The 15,296-nt window shown below is 37.3% G+C and overlaps 1 non-coding gene across 1 annotated transcript; it reads right to left on the bottom strand.

Annotated features, from left to right (window-relative positions):
• Window positions 1-9,408: 9,408 nt before the first annotated feature.
• LOC130497825 (small nucleolar RNA R71) lies at window positions 9,409-9,516 on the bottom strand. Its single transcript, XR_008936844.1, has one exon. It is a non-coding gene; the product is annotated as a small nucleolar RNA R71 (small nucleolar RNA).
• Window positions 9,517-15,296: the final 5,780 nt, after the last annotated feature.

Raw genomic sequence — 15,296 nt, 5'->3', positions numbered from 1 at the left:
AAAAAAAAAAAAATACAACAAAATAGTGCGTTATGAATTTTATAAAATATGAAAATATAAGAGTAACGATTGGTGGTCAATAAAGATATAATATATTGATAGATGCAGTAGCATCGAACTTCGTCGACCATCCTATTCACTATTGATAACAGTACGCTACACAATTTGAACGGCCTATGATAGATGATATAAAGAGTGTGATCGGTAAACTTAAGAGTAAAAGAAATAAATAATATAGTGAATGAGAGAGAGATTAAAAAGGTAAAAAAGTATTAAAAATTAAAATAAGATTATATCACTTTTATAAAATCCTGACTAAAATTTAGTGCATATTTTTGTATACAGTAAGTAGAGTAAATAATGAAAGTTGGTATTTGAAGATGCAAAGTCAAATAAATATTTTGAACCAGTTGAAATTATATCATGATCTATTACAATGAATATGTAGACTAGGATAATCGAGATGCAGCTAAACATCAGATTTGGAAACTGAATCTAAGATTTGAGTTGAAACTGATCTAAAGATTACTTAAAGATTAAACAGTTGAGCCAATTCAAAGGTGTGATATAGCCAAATAAGTATGAAAAATCTTCGGTACCTTCTAAGATGAAAAGCTCAATAAATAACTTTCTTGCATCAAGATTTGAAAAAGAGAAGATGGGGGTACATGAGCCAGTTGAGGAGTTCAACTCTCAAATCAGTGGACTGACTCATGAATCATGGTGATGGCGCTTAGAAAAGAAATGTCATGAAAAAAGCTTGCGAAGAAGTTCTTTAATTAAGTGTCTTCCTTCCAAATATACATCATACAAAGGATATATGTCAGTATCTCTCATCCTTGTATTAGTAGATGATTTCTCACTTTTAACATGATTCCGGTTTATTTGTGAAACTATGATACAGTGAAAAGGTTCAAAACAGCTCACAAATAGAAACAAAAATTGAAACAATTTTGTAGTGATCATGGGGAAAATTTTAGAATGAAGCTAGGACCACTTTTTCTGAATAACATGATGTTGGGGGTCAAAATCCGTCACGACAGAATCAATGCCTGAAAGTCTTTGAGATATCTCTTTTCTCTAAAAATGAGAAAAGTGAAGGAACTAAACCTCGTATAATTCAAAAAAGAATTGAGCAACGGGTTTCGGGAAAGATTACTCGATCTCTAAACAAGTGATTCCCAAAAATACGATAAAACAAGAAACCGTAGTATCATAACTTCTCATCATCTAAACTCTCTCCCTTCCATGAGTCGGCCACACACACATGGCACCCCGACTCTCTTCTCCCCGACTTAAGGCGGGCACACCCTCGGATTCTTTCTCCCCGCCTTAGAGCGGCCACGCCCTCGGATTCTTTCTCCCCGCCTTAGGGCGGGCACGCCCTTGGTCTTCATCTCTCTCTGCCTTAGGGCAGGCATGGTCCGGCTCCATCTCTCCTCCCCGCCTTAGAGCGGTCATGGCTCCATCTCTCCTCCATGCCCTACGGCGTGAACAGCTCCATATATCCTCCCCGCCTTATAGTTGGCACGGCTCCATCTCTCCTCCCCACCCTAGGGCGGGCACAACTCCCTCTCTCCTCCCAGATTGGGATGTAAGTGTAGATGATCGGAAGATCACAAATGTAATATATTTCTTCTGGGGAAACATTTCGATATTGTGGTTGAGCAAGAATAATAATTATATGTCATTGTCTACAACAGAAGGTAAGTACATTGTTATGAGAAGTTTTTGCACACAACTAATGTTGAGGAAGCAAATTTCTGCTGATTATGTGATGGATTCTAGATCTTTTACGGTCTACTGCAACAACAAAAGTGCAATCAACATCTCAAAGAATCAAGTACAACCTTAAAAGACCAAACACACTGACACACGACACCAATTCATCGAAGATCTAATTGATGAACAACTTGTAGTGATTGAGCACGTCGTCACAAAATTGCAGCTAGCTGATCGTTTCACAAAACAACTTGATCTTAATTATTTTGTTACTCATTAAAATTCCATTGAGGTTTGTGAAATGTATCAATTTTATCTAAAGTGTACAAGGCTGATGAAAGGGATGATGCAGTTGTATGTATAGTTCAGATTTTGTCTTACATTAGAAAGTCAACTGTGGAAAAAAACTGTATAACATGCCATCGAGTTATAAGAGATACAAGTTTCTCAAGAAAAAAATAAAGAAAAAGGAAAAAAGAAGGAAAGGTCTTGTGGGGTAAATGATATACAAGTTTCTCAAGAAAAATCAAGAAGAGGTACATCTTCAAATGAGGGTGACACGTCTTGTGGGGTAAATGATATACCATGGATTTTATCCGTTTTTAACCATGGTATACTAGTGTTTTATTATATATTTAATCTGTTTTCTAGCCTGTTAGGTATGTTTTCAGGTTCAGGAGTATTTTGTGAGAAAATGATGTTTTTGGAGCATTTTGGAGTACAAGAGATGATATACCCGAGTTGACCATTCAAGACCAAGTCGGAAGTCAGCATTGCGATAATAATCGATCGATACTCATCCAGAGTTGTCGATCGATGTAGCTGAGAAGATCCGCGTACTAGAAGATTATAATCGATCGATACACATCAGTGTTGTCGATCGATATCGAGGACGAAATGGTTTAGCCGACTACTTCACCAAGACTTCACCAAATTACGAGATTGCTCCTGACGAGTTTTTAACCTAATGGAAATGCTTAAATATTCCTGCTAAGTGTTTTTGACGGCAAGCTTTGAAAAAAGTCTAAGTTACCACAAAACAGAGAGTGTGAGAGAGAGACTAGAGTTTTATTTGTTTGACATCTATCAAGTTCCAAGTCCAAGAAGATCCAAAATCAAGTGGTTTATTTGCTGTCTAAGAGGAGTGACGAAAATTGGAGAATAAATTGCATGGAAAGATTCTCTCTCTTGCATGCAAAGAGTGTTTTGTTTCAAGAACCTTTTCTCTCCTCCATGCAATGTTTTATCATTTCCTAGAATAATAAATCTCTAGCTTTGTGAGCAAGTTTTGTTGTCTTATAAATAAGTTGTAATCTCATTGAAATAAAATAAGAGTGAGTTTATATTTTTGGAACCTTGAAAGAGATTCTCGAATTGTTTTCGATTATGGTGTGTCATATCCATTGGTCAAAACTTTTATGATTGTTGGTGTGTAATATCCTTCAATCTAACTTGGTCTAGTCTAGTGTGTCATATCTAGAGGCGATCATTATAGGGTAGTATCAAGAGATATTCCGCACCTCTTGTGTCACCTTTCGATCCACATCCCTTGATCGTTTGTTGTTTTCTACATCATTCGGTGCAAGGCTTATCATGTACCAATTTCAGAGTGTATTCCTTGGGAGGTTTTCATCATAACTAGAATATAGATCACTAGGATCTCTAATAATCTTGAATTATCTATTTGAACTAGTATCTTCTGGAGAAGAGCTAACCGCCCTCCTTGAGATCTAGTGTTCATTATCGGCTCGCGCCTAGGCATATCTAAGAGCCGTCGATCGATATCCCGACGGGTGAATCGATCGCCGAGCGAAAGGTGTATCGATCGATATCTTTAAAGGATTATCGATCGACTCTTTTTCTGTGTCAACATACGACAGTTGAGGCCAGAGATCTAGATTTTTTAACCAGTGAGACATCACTAAGATTAGCGACTGAGTTCTAATATATCATGCAAGAAACTTGTGAGGCATTTATAGACATTATAATCTCCATTCCTGAATAAAAACCCTAAGTCTAGCACTCTTTATCACATTTAAACAACTCATCATATTGTTAGTTAGAGCAACTACCTTGCTCATTTTAAGAATTGCTATTTACATCATTATAAAAGTGAAGTACAAATTAGAAAGAACCCTCACTTTTTCTCATTATTTACAACAGATTGCCACTGGATTTTTATCATTTAATTATATTTCTAAACCATCCAAATTTAATTGACTTAATTAAAACTAACTTTATTTTAACAGATTTCGTTGTCTAATGTATCAAAATTATTTAAACTAAGATTATGGAATCTTACCAAATATCTGAACTGATTTTTTAAACGTGATTGTAAGAATTTGTCTTGTGCACACGTGATTCTAAGAGTAGCCTTCCATATTCTCATCATTCACTTAATTACTTTCCAATATATTAAAAAAGAGAAATTGCCAAAAATACCACTTTCATGATACCACTTTTCAAGTTTACACTAACCAACTTTACCATTAAAATTTTAATAGGCAAAGTACATTTATACCCCTAATTAATAAAGCACAAAACTACTCTCTTCTTCTCCTACATCTCACGAGATCTCATCATCTCAGATTTACATCAACGTTGACGAATTCTCCGGCGGTGACGAGTTTTCCGGCGAGATCCGGCGACGCTGAAGAGATGTACAGCGAGATCCAAGGAAGCTACGGCCAGATCCGACGAAGCTACGGCGAGATCCGACGAAGCTACGGCGAGATTTGACGATGATGACAAGTTCCTGACGAGATCTGACGACCTTGATTATTTCTGCCGAGATTAGACGACGCTCTTGATTTCTCTGACGACTTCTCTAGCGAGCCTTCTGATTTACCTGAAAAACTTGAAGAGATCTGACGAACTGACCAAGCTCTCTCACGACGTCAACGAAGGTGACAAGATAATATATGTTGATTTTTGTTCTATTTCATTAATTTTGGCTTGATTTCCCATAATCGATGTACGATGTGTTTCTAGGAAAAGAAAAAAAGTTTTTTTTTCTGATGAAACTTTATAAATGAGATATCAAATTATCTTTTGGAGTCAAGCCATAGATGAAGTGGATTTTGTGTTTCTTAGAAGTGGTAGCTTACATGTTCTATTCACTGAATCAAGTATTTTTCAAAAACTTGGTGTTTGAATTTTTCCAAAAGTAGAGCCTACATTCATTTTAGATGTGGAAGAGTTGATTCAAAAGTCACTTGAAGTTGCTGGCTTTGTTGCACACCAACTGTTTGATCAAATGATTTTAAGAGGAATGAAAGAATAACAACACAAGGTCTTGAGTAAAATATCAAAAACATAGCGATTCAAATATAAACTCAAGAAACGAAGACATAATTTCAGTGACAAGGTTTTTACAATTAGTTCTTAAAAATGATTTATAAGCCTCTATAAAACGTTATAAGACTTCATAAAATAATTACCTTTTGATATTCTACAAATCTTTATAAATGATTTTATAAATCCTTATAAATAACTCTAAATATTCTTATAAAACTAAAGAACACGTGCATGCTTTGTAAAGAGATGATGATACGTGGCAGATTCTGAGGCACATGCGGACAGCAAGTTGTTTAATAATATTTTATAATGGCGTATAAACTTTATAAGTTATTAATAAGTTATTATATAAACCATTATAAATTGTTTTATAAGGCTTTCTAAATGGTTATAGACTCTTTTATTTGATTTATAAACCTATGCAACTCTTAAAATATCCCTTATAAATTAAATATAAGCTTTCATAAAGTTTTTATAAACCCCTATTAATAGTATACATACCCCCTTATAAATTATTTTAAACTTTCATAACGTTTTTATAAACATTTATAAATGGTTTATAGATTTTATAACTTGTTTTATATGCATTTATTAATGTTTTATATACTCTTACAAATAATTTTACATACCCTTATAAGGTTTTATAAAGAGATGATGATACGTGGCAGATTCTGAGACACATGCGGCTAGCAATCAAAGCTCCACCGCATCAAAATTTTTACATATCTTTATAAATTGTTTTATAATCCATTATAAGGGTGTATACACTTTATAAATTATTTTTGTAAATCCTTATAAATTCTTTTTTTTATCAGAAAATTTTACATATATTTATTAAATGTTTTATAAACCTTTATAAATGGATTTTAATTTTAAAAATAATTTATAAACCCTTATAAATAGATTATAAACTTTACAAACTGTTTTATAAACTTTTACAAATGATTTCTAATATCTTATTTGTTCTTCATCTTTCCTTTGCTCTTCTTTCATGTATTATTTTTTTATATCATATGTTACAAAAAAAGTAAATTCACAAATCCTTGTTCCCATTTGTTTTTTTTGTTTTATATCATTGTTGAACTGTCAAAATCCATGTCATCAAAATCAGATGTGTTGGGGTCACCAAATGTTTGTATTCATTAGGAAATCCAAACATTGTATTAAACACAAGATGTAAAAAAGAATAGTCAGCATTTTATAAATCTCTACAAATCTCTAATATATAAATTTATAAACTCTTATAAAACCACATTTATAATCTTCTATAAAAAGCTTCACATTATTGACCAAGACACCGATTGTGTAATCACTTTTGGATTGTCCAGTGGTTCTGTTCCAGCTTCATAAATCCTCAGAGCAATCTCATAGATGTGCAGAATTCATTGCTATCTAACTGCAAGACGAAATAAAAATATGATGTTAACTTTTAATCATGGTCTAAAGATACCTTATCCAAACGTAATATTAATGTATTTCGATAACAGTTTTACAAAGAATATAGGATAATAAAAGACAAGACTTCTCAAATTCACACATTTATATGTTTTTATAGACATATGAGCAACTCTTGTTTACAAACTTCTTTATAAACCTTGTAAAGCATTGAGTTGTACTATCGACCCTAAAATCCAGATTTATAAGAGGATATAATTCTTTAAAATGCAATGTTCACTATTCGAAAACCTTTCTTCTAACCATAATTATTCAAATGACAAGTCTAAATTAAATCAACTTTATTTGTGTTTCGGAAACAGAGAAACGAAAATCATAAAATCACTGGAACCCAGATTTATAAAGGTTTATAATTTTTTGAAAACTCAATGTTTACTATTGAAACTATTTCTCTTAGATCGACATGTTCTAAACGATTTTTTATATCAGAAAGAACAAATTCAAAAAATTACTTGAATCAAACAAAAAATACAAAATAGAAACATACATGTGTGAATCGTGGTGAGGAGCCAACATCTTTGAGGTTTTAATCGTGATTCTTGTAATCTCTTGTCGCTGGTTGTGTGAGAGAGTGACGATGGATCTCGACGAAGACGACGACGGATCTCGACGGAGACGATGACGGATCGCGACGGAGACGACGATGGATCTCGACGGAGATGTCGATGGATCTCGACGACTGTGGATCTCGACGGATTTGACGACGTCGATGACAAAGACGATGACGGCGAGACTGGATGAAGACGACACGAGGCTGGAAAGACGTCGACGATGACAGAAACGAGAGAAGAAGAATCTAATGGAGGAGAAGATAAGGTAGGGTCAATTTTGTCTTTTACACATTAATAAAAAGTGTATTTGTGAAAATGTCCATCTATTGGTGGTATTGTTGAATTGTGGTATTACACAAAGTGTAATTATGAAATTTCCCCATTAAAAAAACATACATGTTAAATATTTGGTAATATTTATTATAAATAAAATTGGGAAAAATTGGTAACAAACTTAAAATTTCATTTTTTTCATATCTAAACTGAACACTTTCATATCTATCTTATTAAATTATAAGTACTTTTAGAAATGATTTGAAAACATGAACAACAATATAAAAAATATAATATTTTTTGGAAATATGGATAACAGTAAATTAAGAAAAAAAAGTATTAGGCTTATGTTGTTAAAAGAATTGGAAGTCCACTACATTATATTAAAAAAAAGTAATGGGATTATGTTACTTGATATACATATTTCAAATCAAAATAATAATCTAAAATTGATTTATATCAAAAATTCATTCAAAATTATACATATATTCAAAATCTAATTTTTACTAAAATATTTTCTAATAACCATTATAAAAAATGTTTTCAATATATATAAGAAAAATATAATACAAAGCACAATTTCAAACACCAACTTAAATTATGGTTTTTATATTTCATATTAAATTTTAAAATATAATATATATATATAATTATTTGTATGATGATACATATAAAATACCATTAATTATATGATTACTTATGGTACATATAAAATACGATTAATTATATGATGATACATATATGATATATCTTAGTGACTAGACGTGGACGTTCGGGTACACATATTCGAATATGTGAAATACTTCGGTTTGGATTGGATTAGGTATCGGTTCTCTAAATACCAAAATTTTGAATAATTAGAATATTTAATCAATTTTAGTTCGGGTTTGGTACTACTTTTTGGATCGGAATCGGTTTGGTTGTCCGGATTCAGTTTCTTTTCTCAACTCTAAATAGTGAAATGAAAAATGAATAGTAACATATTTCTGAAAAATACACCCGCACGGACGTGCGGGTCAAAATCTAGTTTCTATCATTAAAACCAACTTCACCTAGGATTGATTAGTTGATTATATTTAATTGGTTCATCAGCTCCTCGTGATTCGATCTCTAAGTACTACAGCTGTACCTCTTATTTGAGAGAGTAAGCTCTACTGGGTAATTTGAGCACTATCAAATTTGGCGCCGTTGCCGGAGAGCTTTGATCGCCATTAGATTTAATCTTATTAATCTTAGGTTTTTCTTTTTACCCCCTTTCTGATTAAAATTTTTCTTGTTTTTTCAGGTACATGCCCAGCAGTACCAGAAGCAACAAGGGAGATCAACTACTATTCTCAGAAGATCCTGGACACTTGGAACGCTCAATCCGCAAAGACCTACGCTCTGCATCGATCGACAGAACCGCAGTACCGTCGACTGATATACACACTCAACCGTTGACCGAGACTCAGACGGCACCGTCGACCGATACCGTTCACCGATCCACATCGATCGATACTACACACCGTACATCGATCGACACTAACCCGCGAAGCATGGTCGCGATTGTTATTCTCACGCAGGACCAGAATGGAAACCTGTATGACCAAGATGGTCATCTGCGTAATGCAACAGGTCAGAAGCTAGATGCACATGGAAACATAATCCCTGAGCCTGAAGCTGAGGCTACATGAGAAGCTCAAACACGATCGTTGGCAGACTACAATCGTCCAGACGAGTACTACACCAACATATCAGCTATTAGACTTCCAGAGATTCAGAAGCTGAACTTCGAGCTCAAGCCCCCAATAGACCACTCGCGATCTACACTTTCGGAGGGAGCTCACCTTCTCCACATTAGCTGTCAGTACTACTCTCTCGTGTCTCAGATACCTTATTATGTGTTATCACACGAGCATCCTAAGGACCATCTAGAGAGGTTCGAGGATCTTATCGCTGCTATTCGTATGGATGGAGTCCCTGAGGATTACCTACTCTGCAAGCTCTTCAAATACTCACTGATTGGAGAAGCTTCACACTGGTTCAAGCAGCTACCTACAGGATCACTGACATCCTAGGACGACATCAAGAACGCCTTCCTGTGTAATTTCTTTGATGAGGCACGCGCTGAAGACTTAAGGAGCAAAATCGCCACTTTCACGCAAAAGCCTGGTGAGACTTTTAAAGACGCGTGGATCAGATTTAAGTTCTTCCTGCGAGACTGTCCACACCATGGATTCAATGAAGTGCAGCTGCTAAGCACTTTCTACAGAGGTATCGCCTTAAGGTATCAGATGGCTCTTGATACTGCTAGCGAGGAGAACTTCAACACCAGGAATCCAATAGAAGCTATGAGACTTATTGAGAACCTAGCCAATAGCAGCAGCACCAAGAACACTGACTCTGACAAGAATAAATCGGTTGCAGCCATCGGGGAAGACCAGATGAATGAAGTCAGAGCCAAGATAGATGCTTTACATGCATTTCTGGGGCAGCCAATTTGCTCAGCTGAAGAAGGAGAGGCTATAGATGATGATACAGAGGGAGATGTGAACTACATTGGAGGTACTGGATTTCAGAGATATGGAAACCAGAGTGGAAATAACAACTTTTTTGGCAGTGGTCAGAAGAGTAACTACAACCAGAGTTCACAGTATCAGAAACCCTTCACCAACACCAGGAACTACGACAACTCAGCTTACCAAAACCCACCGCCACCCACCGAGGAGAGTAAGTTTGATGCCATGATTGATAGAGTTCTAGAAAGTCAGCAGAAGCTTATAGTAGACTTCAACGGGAAGATTGATTATTTCTTCAAAAATCTGACCACAATGATAGACACCATTTGCACTCAAGTTAAGATACTTGAGACACAGATTGTCCAGACTGAAGACTCTATCAGGAGAATTGGAACTTCTAAGGAAGTAGGGGAAGGAAGTAGGAAACACCACGTGAATGCCATTATAGATGACGATTTTTGGCAAGTGGTGAAACATGAGAAGCTACAAGAAGGAGACTTTGAAGTGAAAAGTTCACTAAGTTTCGGAGAATCATAATGGTGTCGATCGACACCATCTAGTCCTCATCGATCGACATCCACTATGTCATGTCCGGATTCGACTGCAGATTGCAACGCGGTTTGGATATTGACACATGCTGAATTCGCGGCTTCGCATCCTCACCCACCCACCCACACTTACGAAGATATCGACCGACGAGACGAGCCACTCATCGATCGACACAAAGATGAGAAACATATCGATCGACCCTTTTCTCCACCTATCGATCGACACGCACCTCTCACTTACCGAGTGCAATTACCATCGATAGACAGCAACCGAATCAATGCACTTAGACACACACTGAAACCACAAGCTAACCCTACAGAGACTACTGGTAATCCTTCAGACACTACACCTACATCAGAGGAAACTGAAGGAAGAAGGTTAAGGAGTAGGAAGGAGAAGACTCCTAAGAACCTTAAAAGGGAAGCTAATGAGAAGGAGATTGATGGTTTTACTAAGAGAGTTATCAGAATCCCACCAGAGAAACCCTTTGAGGAGGTTTACTTCACAAGTAGATTGTGGATGTTCTTCAGAGAAACAAGGGAGACTGAAAATGACATTAAAAGAAGGTTTGAGAATGTCAGAGAAGATATGAGGAAAAAGATTACTTTGAAGAAGAAGAGTGATCCTGGGAAGTTTGCAATACCCTGTGTGGTACAAGGGATTGAATTTCCTCATGCACTATGTGACACTGGTTCATCAGTCAGCATCTTACCAAAGGTCATGGCAGATCATCTGGGTCTGCAAGTAGAGCCTTCACCAGAGATCTTTACATTTGTGGATTACACTCAGAAAAACTCTGGAGACTTGATCAGAGACCTGGAAGTTCAGATTGGTAATGCTATCGTCCCTGTGGATTTTCATGTCCTAGATATCAAGCTAAATTGGAACTCTTCCCTTTTACTTGGAAGAGCATTCATGGCTACAGTAGGAGCTATATGTGACATGAACACCAACATGATGTGCTTGACTTTGATAGATCCAGAGATCCACTACGACCCTGTCAAGCTAGGTAAACCACCAGCCAAAACCGTGGTAAAAGAAGATGATCTTGGTATCATTGCAGTTTGTCATTGTGAAGTCGAGTACGAGACAGAGTACTCAGGATCGATCGACAACACCTTAACTTCATCGATCGACACCAGCAAATCAGAGGAGATCGACAACCACCATGGATTATCGATCGACAGAGATCCACCAGATGATGAACTCGATCTACCAAATCATTGCTACCCGAATTTCGCCATCACACCCATCAGAAAAGAGGATGATTACTCAGTAAGGAGTTGGGCAGATAGCGGATTTCATGAGAGTTTTGCAGTAGATATCGCCTACTCTTCCCACAGTGGAGACCACAATGAAAATATGATGAAGATTATTGGGAAGAGAGAGCTTGGAAAAACTACTTGGAGAATGATATATTTGCAAATCGGTTCCCAAAATCGATCGACATCAAGCGCCCACCGTCGATCGATTATCTACTTCATCCAGCAAAACGACAGCGTCCATCGATCGATATTGCCAGCATCACATCGATCGATATTAACCCGGACGACTTAAAGGACAAAATCGGAATTCACCGATTAGGGCAACACATGGGTATATAAGGTTGACAACACCAGCCACGAAAATTCAAACCTCAACAACTTATACCGAGCAGCTTCAAGCATTCAGAAACTCAACAATGGAATACTGTAACACCATGAACAATCAATCCAACCAAGCAGCTAGATGATCACCGTCGATCGCCACCACCACCTTACCATCGATCGACGCCACCAACAGAGCTCAATCTCGATTTCATGAACCTTATGATATCATGAACGTTTCACTAACCCCTGATGAATTTGGTATTTTCAGGGACATAAATGGCTATGCAAGAGCAATGGATGGAAGAGTTGTGCACATAACCAGAGAAGACATAGCAGACATCCTCCAGGTTGCTAATGGACCAGAAAACCTGTTCACACAGCAACATAGCCATCCAAACATCCTAGCTCACGTCCAGGACAACCACCACGTCACCATGAGAGAGGATACAGTTCCTCAGAGCTTCGGTCAACCCAGGAGTTCACCATCGATCGACATCGTTTCATACCATCGATCGACGGCGAGTATTCCAGATCGATCGACATAGCAAGAGTCAGATCGCCCGACAGACGTTTGGAGTTTGGACGACGTGCCTTTAATCCTGATGGATCCAGGAGATTCAAATGGGAAGCAAATGATGAATATGATGTCCACAGAGATGAGTTTGGACATGCTAGAGGAGTTGATGGTGAAATCATCCCTGTTACCAAGGAGAATATAAGGAGAATTCTGGAAAGAGCATCCCTTTTTCACAAAGGTTGCTTACGCCTTCCAGAACACATACGCCCTTACCATGCATACAGACCACCACCAGTACCCTACAGTAGAGAGGATATAGATGATATGGTGACTAATGTATGGAGAGCTCAGGCACACCTTGAGGCAGACATGCGCACATTGGTGGAAGACACTTTCCAGCCTTTGCATATCAGCTACAAGGATCTCCAAAGTGATATGGCTGAGATAAGAATGGAGCTTGGCAACATATTAATTATGCTAGAGAAGGAAGCTACGCCACCAGCATCGATCGACACGGTACCTGTACCATCGATCGACATCGGCAAGACTACATCCAAGAACCGACAAGAATGTTCATCACCTAAGAGAGATGAATGGGAGATTGCTTACATCAATACTCGGATTGGAGACGTCTACAGTCCTCTCAGCAACAATGTCGAATGGTTAAGTAAGAGGATCGATCTTCTACAGAAAGAGCTAGCATCAATTCGCAAGAAAGATCAGGCTTAGAATGCTACTTTACCATCGATCGACACACAGTCTTCACCGTCGATCGACACGAGGTTCGCAGCACTGGAAGATAGGATGAAAGCATACGAAGAGAAGCATGATCATTTCAGTTCACCTATCATGCGATACCAGGATTCACTGTCACATCAGCTGAACGAGCTACAACAAGACATGAGCATAGTTCAAGATCATCTTGGTTTTCGTGACAGAAACGCAACATCGATCGACAGGCCTAGACCAATATCGATCGACATCGAGCCACCACCAGCGAAGAGAGCATGCACTACAGTAGAGGTTGATCAGATCAAACACGAGCTGTATGAAGCTATGAATGCGATGGAAGATAGACTTAATGGGAGAAGTGATGACATTGACGACACTGTCAACGAACGAGTGAACAGCCTCTGCAGAACTACTCGCCAGATGAAGAGCGACATACGTTTTCTGCAGTACCAAAGCCATCATCCAGCATCGATCGACACAGTTGACACTGGATCAACCGACAGAACTCCGAGCGAAACGACCGACACGCATCTAGTAGCATCGATTGACACCGAGTCTTTGGCAGACCGAGATCAGTTAATTCATGACAAGATTGATGCATTACAGAATGAGCTGAGGGAGTTGTCCGTATACAACTTCCAGACCATCGACAAGAAGGTTGGCAACATCGAATACATTGAGAATTCTTTGAGGAAGCTTCAAGACAGTCCTCAAGATAGATAAGAAACAACTAAGGTCAGATGATGCCACAAGAAGCTTCGCTGCCACATGGTTCAACAGTAGGAGACACAAAATTGATGATTGTTGTCCAATAATCAGCAGATTCTGCACCCCATAAGTTACACCTACCAAAGTCAAGCTAAATGACTATAACAAAGCGCTGAGTGTGAGGCAACCCCTATTAGGTTTTCTTTTTCTTTTCTTTTATTATTTTATTTTTCATTTTTACTTTTATTTTTTGGATTTATTTTTGCAATTCTATAAGATCCGAGTAGAATGATGATTTCATCGACCAAAACGTACCATTCATATCGCTCGACACCACACGACCATTACTAACGATTGACGTAGACCACTACGAATCGATCGACACCTTGTCGGTCAGGTTAAATCGTTCTATCTTGTTATATTTATTTATTTATTTATTACGATTTATTTTATTTATCTCACTCCGGCTGTGTTACACTGGGACAGTGTAATTTAAATCTGGGGGGAGTTTACTAATATGTGGTTTTAATTTGGTTTTTATTTAAAATGTTTTTCAAAATTATTTTTAGCATAAGTATTAAATAAGGACATTGATATAGATTTATATTTGATTGTCTGACCACTCTTTAGCACCATTCTAGATTTACTGATTGCAGATAGTACTAAAGATGCTAAAGTGGATCAACCTGTCATCTATATACACTAGTTAAGATTGTTTGAAGGAACCAAAGCTGACCTCCAACACTAATACTGACTTATTTGCTTGTCTTGGGGTTTGGAAATCACTGGATCGGAATCCTCCTACAACTCTGGAAGGTAAAAAGTCTGTGTGTTTCTGGTTCCCTTCCTTCTCTCTCTTCGGCATCTAAGAGATCTAAGTTTATGTTATAAAAGATTGAAATGATTTTTTGAGAGGCAGAGGGGTAGTAGTGTCTTCTGCGACCCCAGTATTCTAAATCTCAAGGATGATCACACCTTGTGGAAACGAGGGATAGGTAAATTACCAGAGACCCCATAATTCGCTACACTTTATCAAAATGTATGAGTTACAATGCAAATGTCAATGAGATGGACTAGATGACCTTTGTGGCATCGAAACCTATTGAAATTGAAACTAATAAGAGATTCAGAGAAGAGAGATGAGGGGAGAAAGGGATCAGAGAAGACTACCTGTGTGTTCAGATACTTGTTTGAGTTGAATCCATGTGTCCTTTGATCGATACTCCCAAGGTAAAGCCTGCACTTTTATTTTATGTTAAGAAATTAGCTTAGTATAGGGGAATGTCAGATGAGATTTGCTAAGTTGTTGACTAGATGAATTTGGTTGCTAAGCTAGGATAAGACATAATGAACTTCTGTGATTAGGATGTTTAGATATGGATTGCATACCCATAGAGTGATGACT

This window comes from Raphanus sativus, chromosome 1 (assembly GCF_000801105.2).
Source record: "Raphanus sativus cultivar WK10039 chromosome 1, ASM80110v3, whole genome shotgun sequence".
NCBI classification, from domain to species: domain Eukaryota; kingdom Viridiplantae; phylum Streptophyta; class Magnoliopsida; order Brassicales; family Brassicaceae; genus Raphanus; species Raphanus sativus.
Note: the sequence above shows the minus strand (reverse complement) of the source record. Positions and strands in the feature narration are given on the sequence as shown.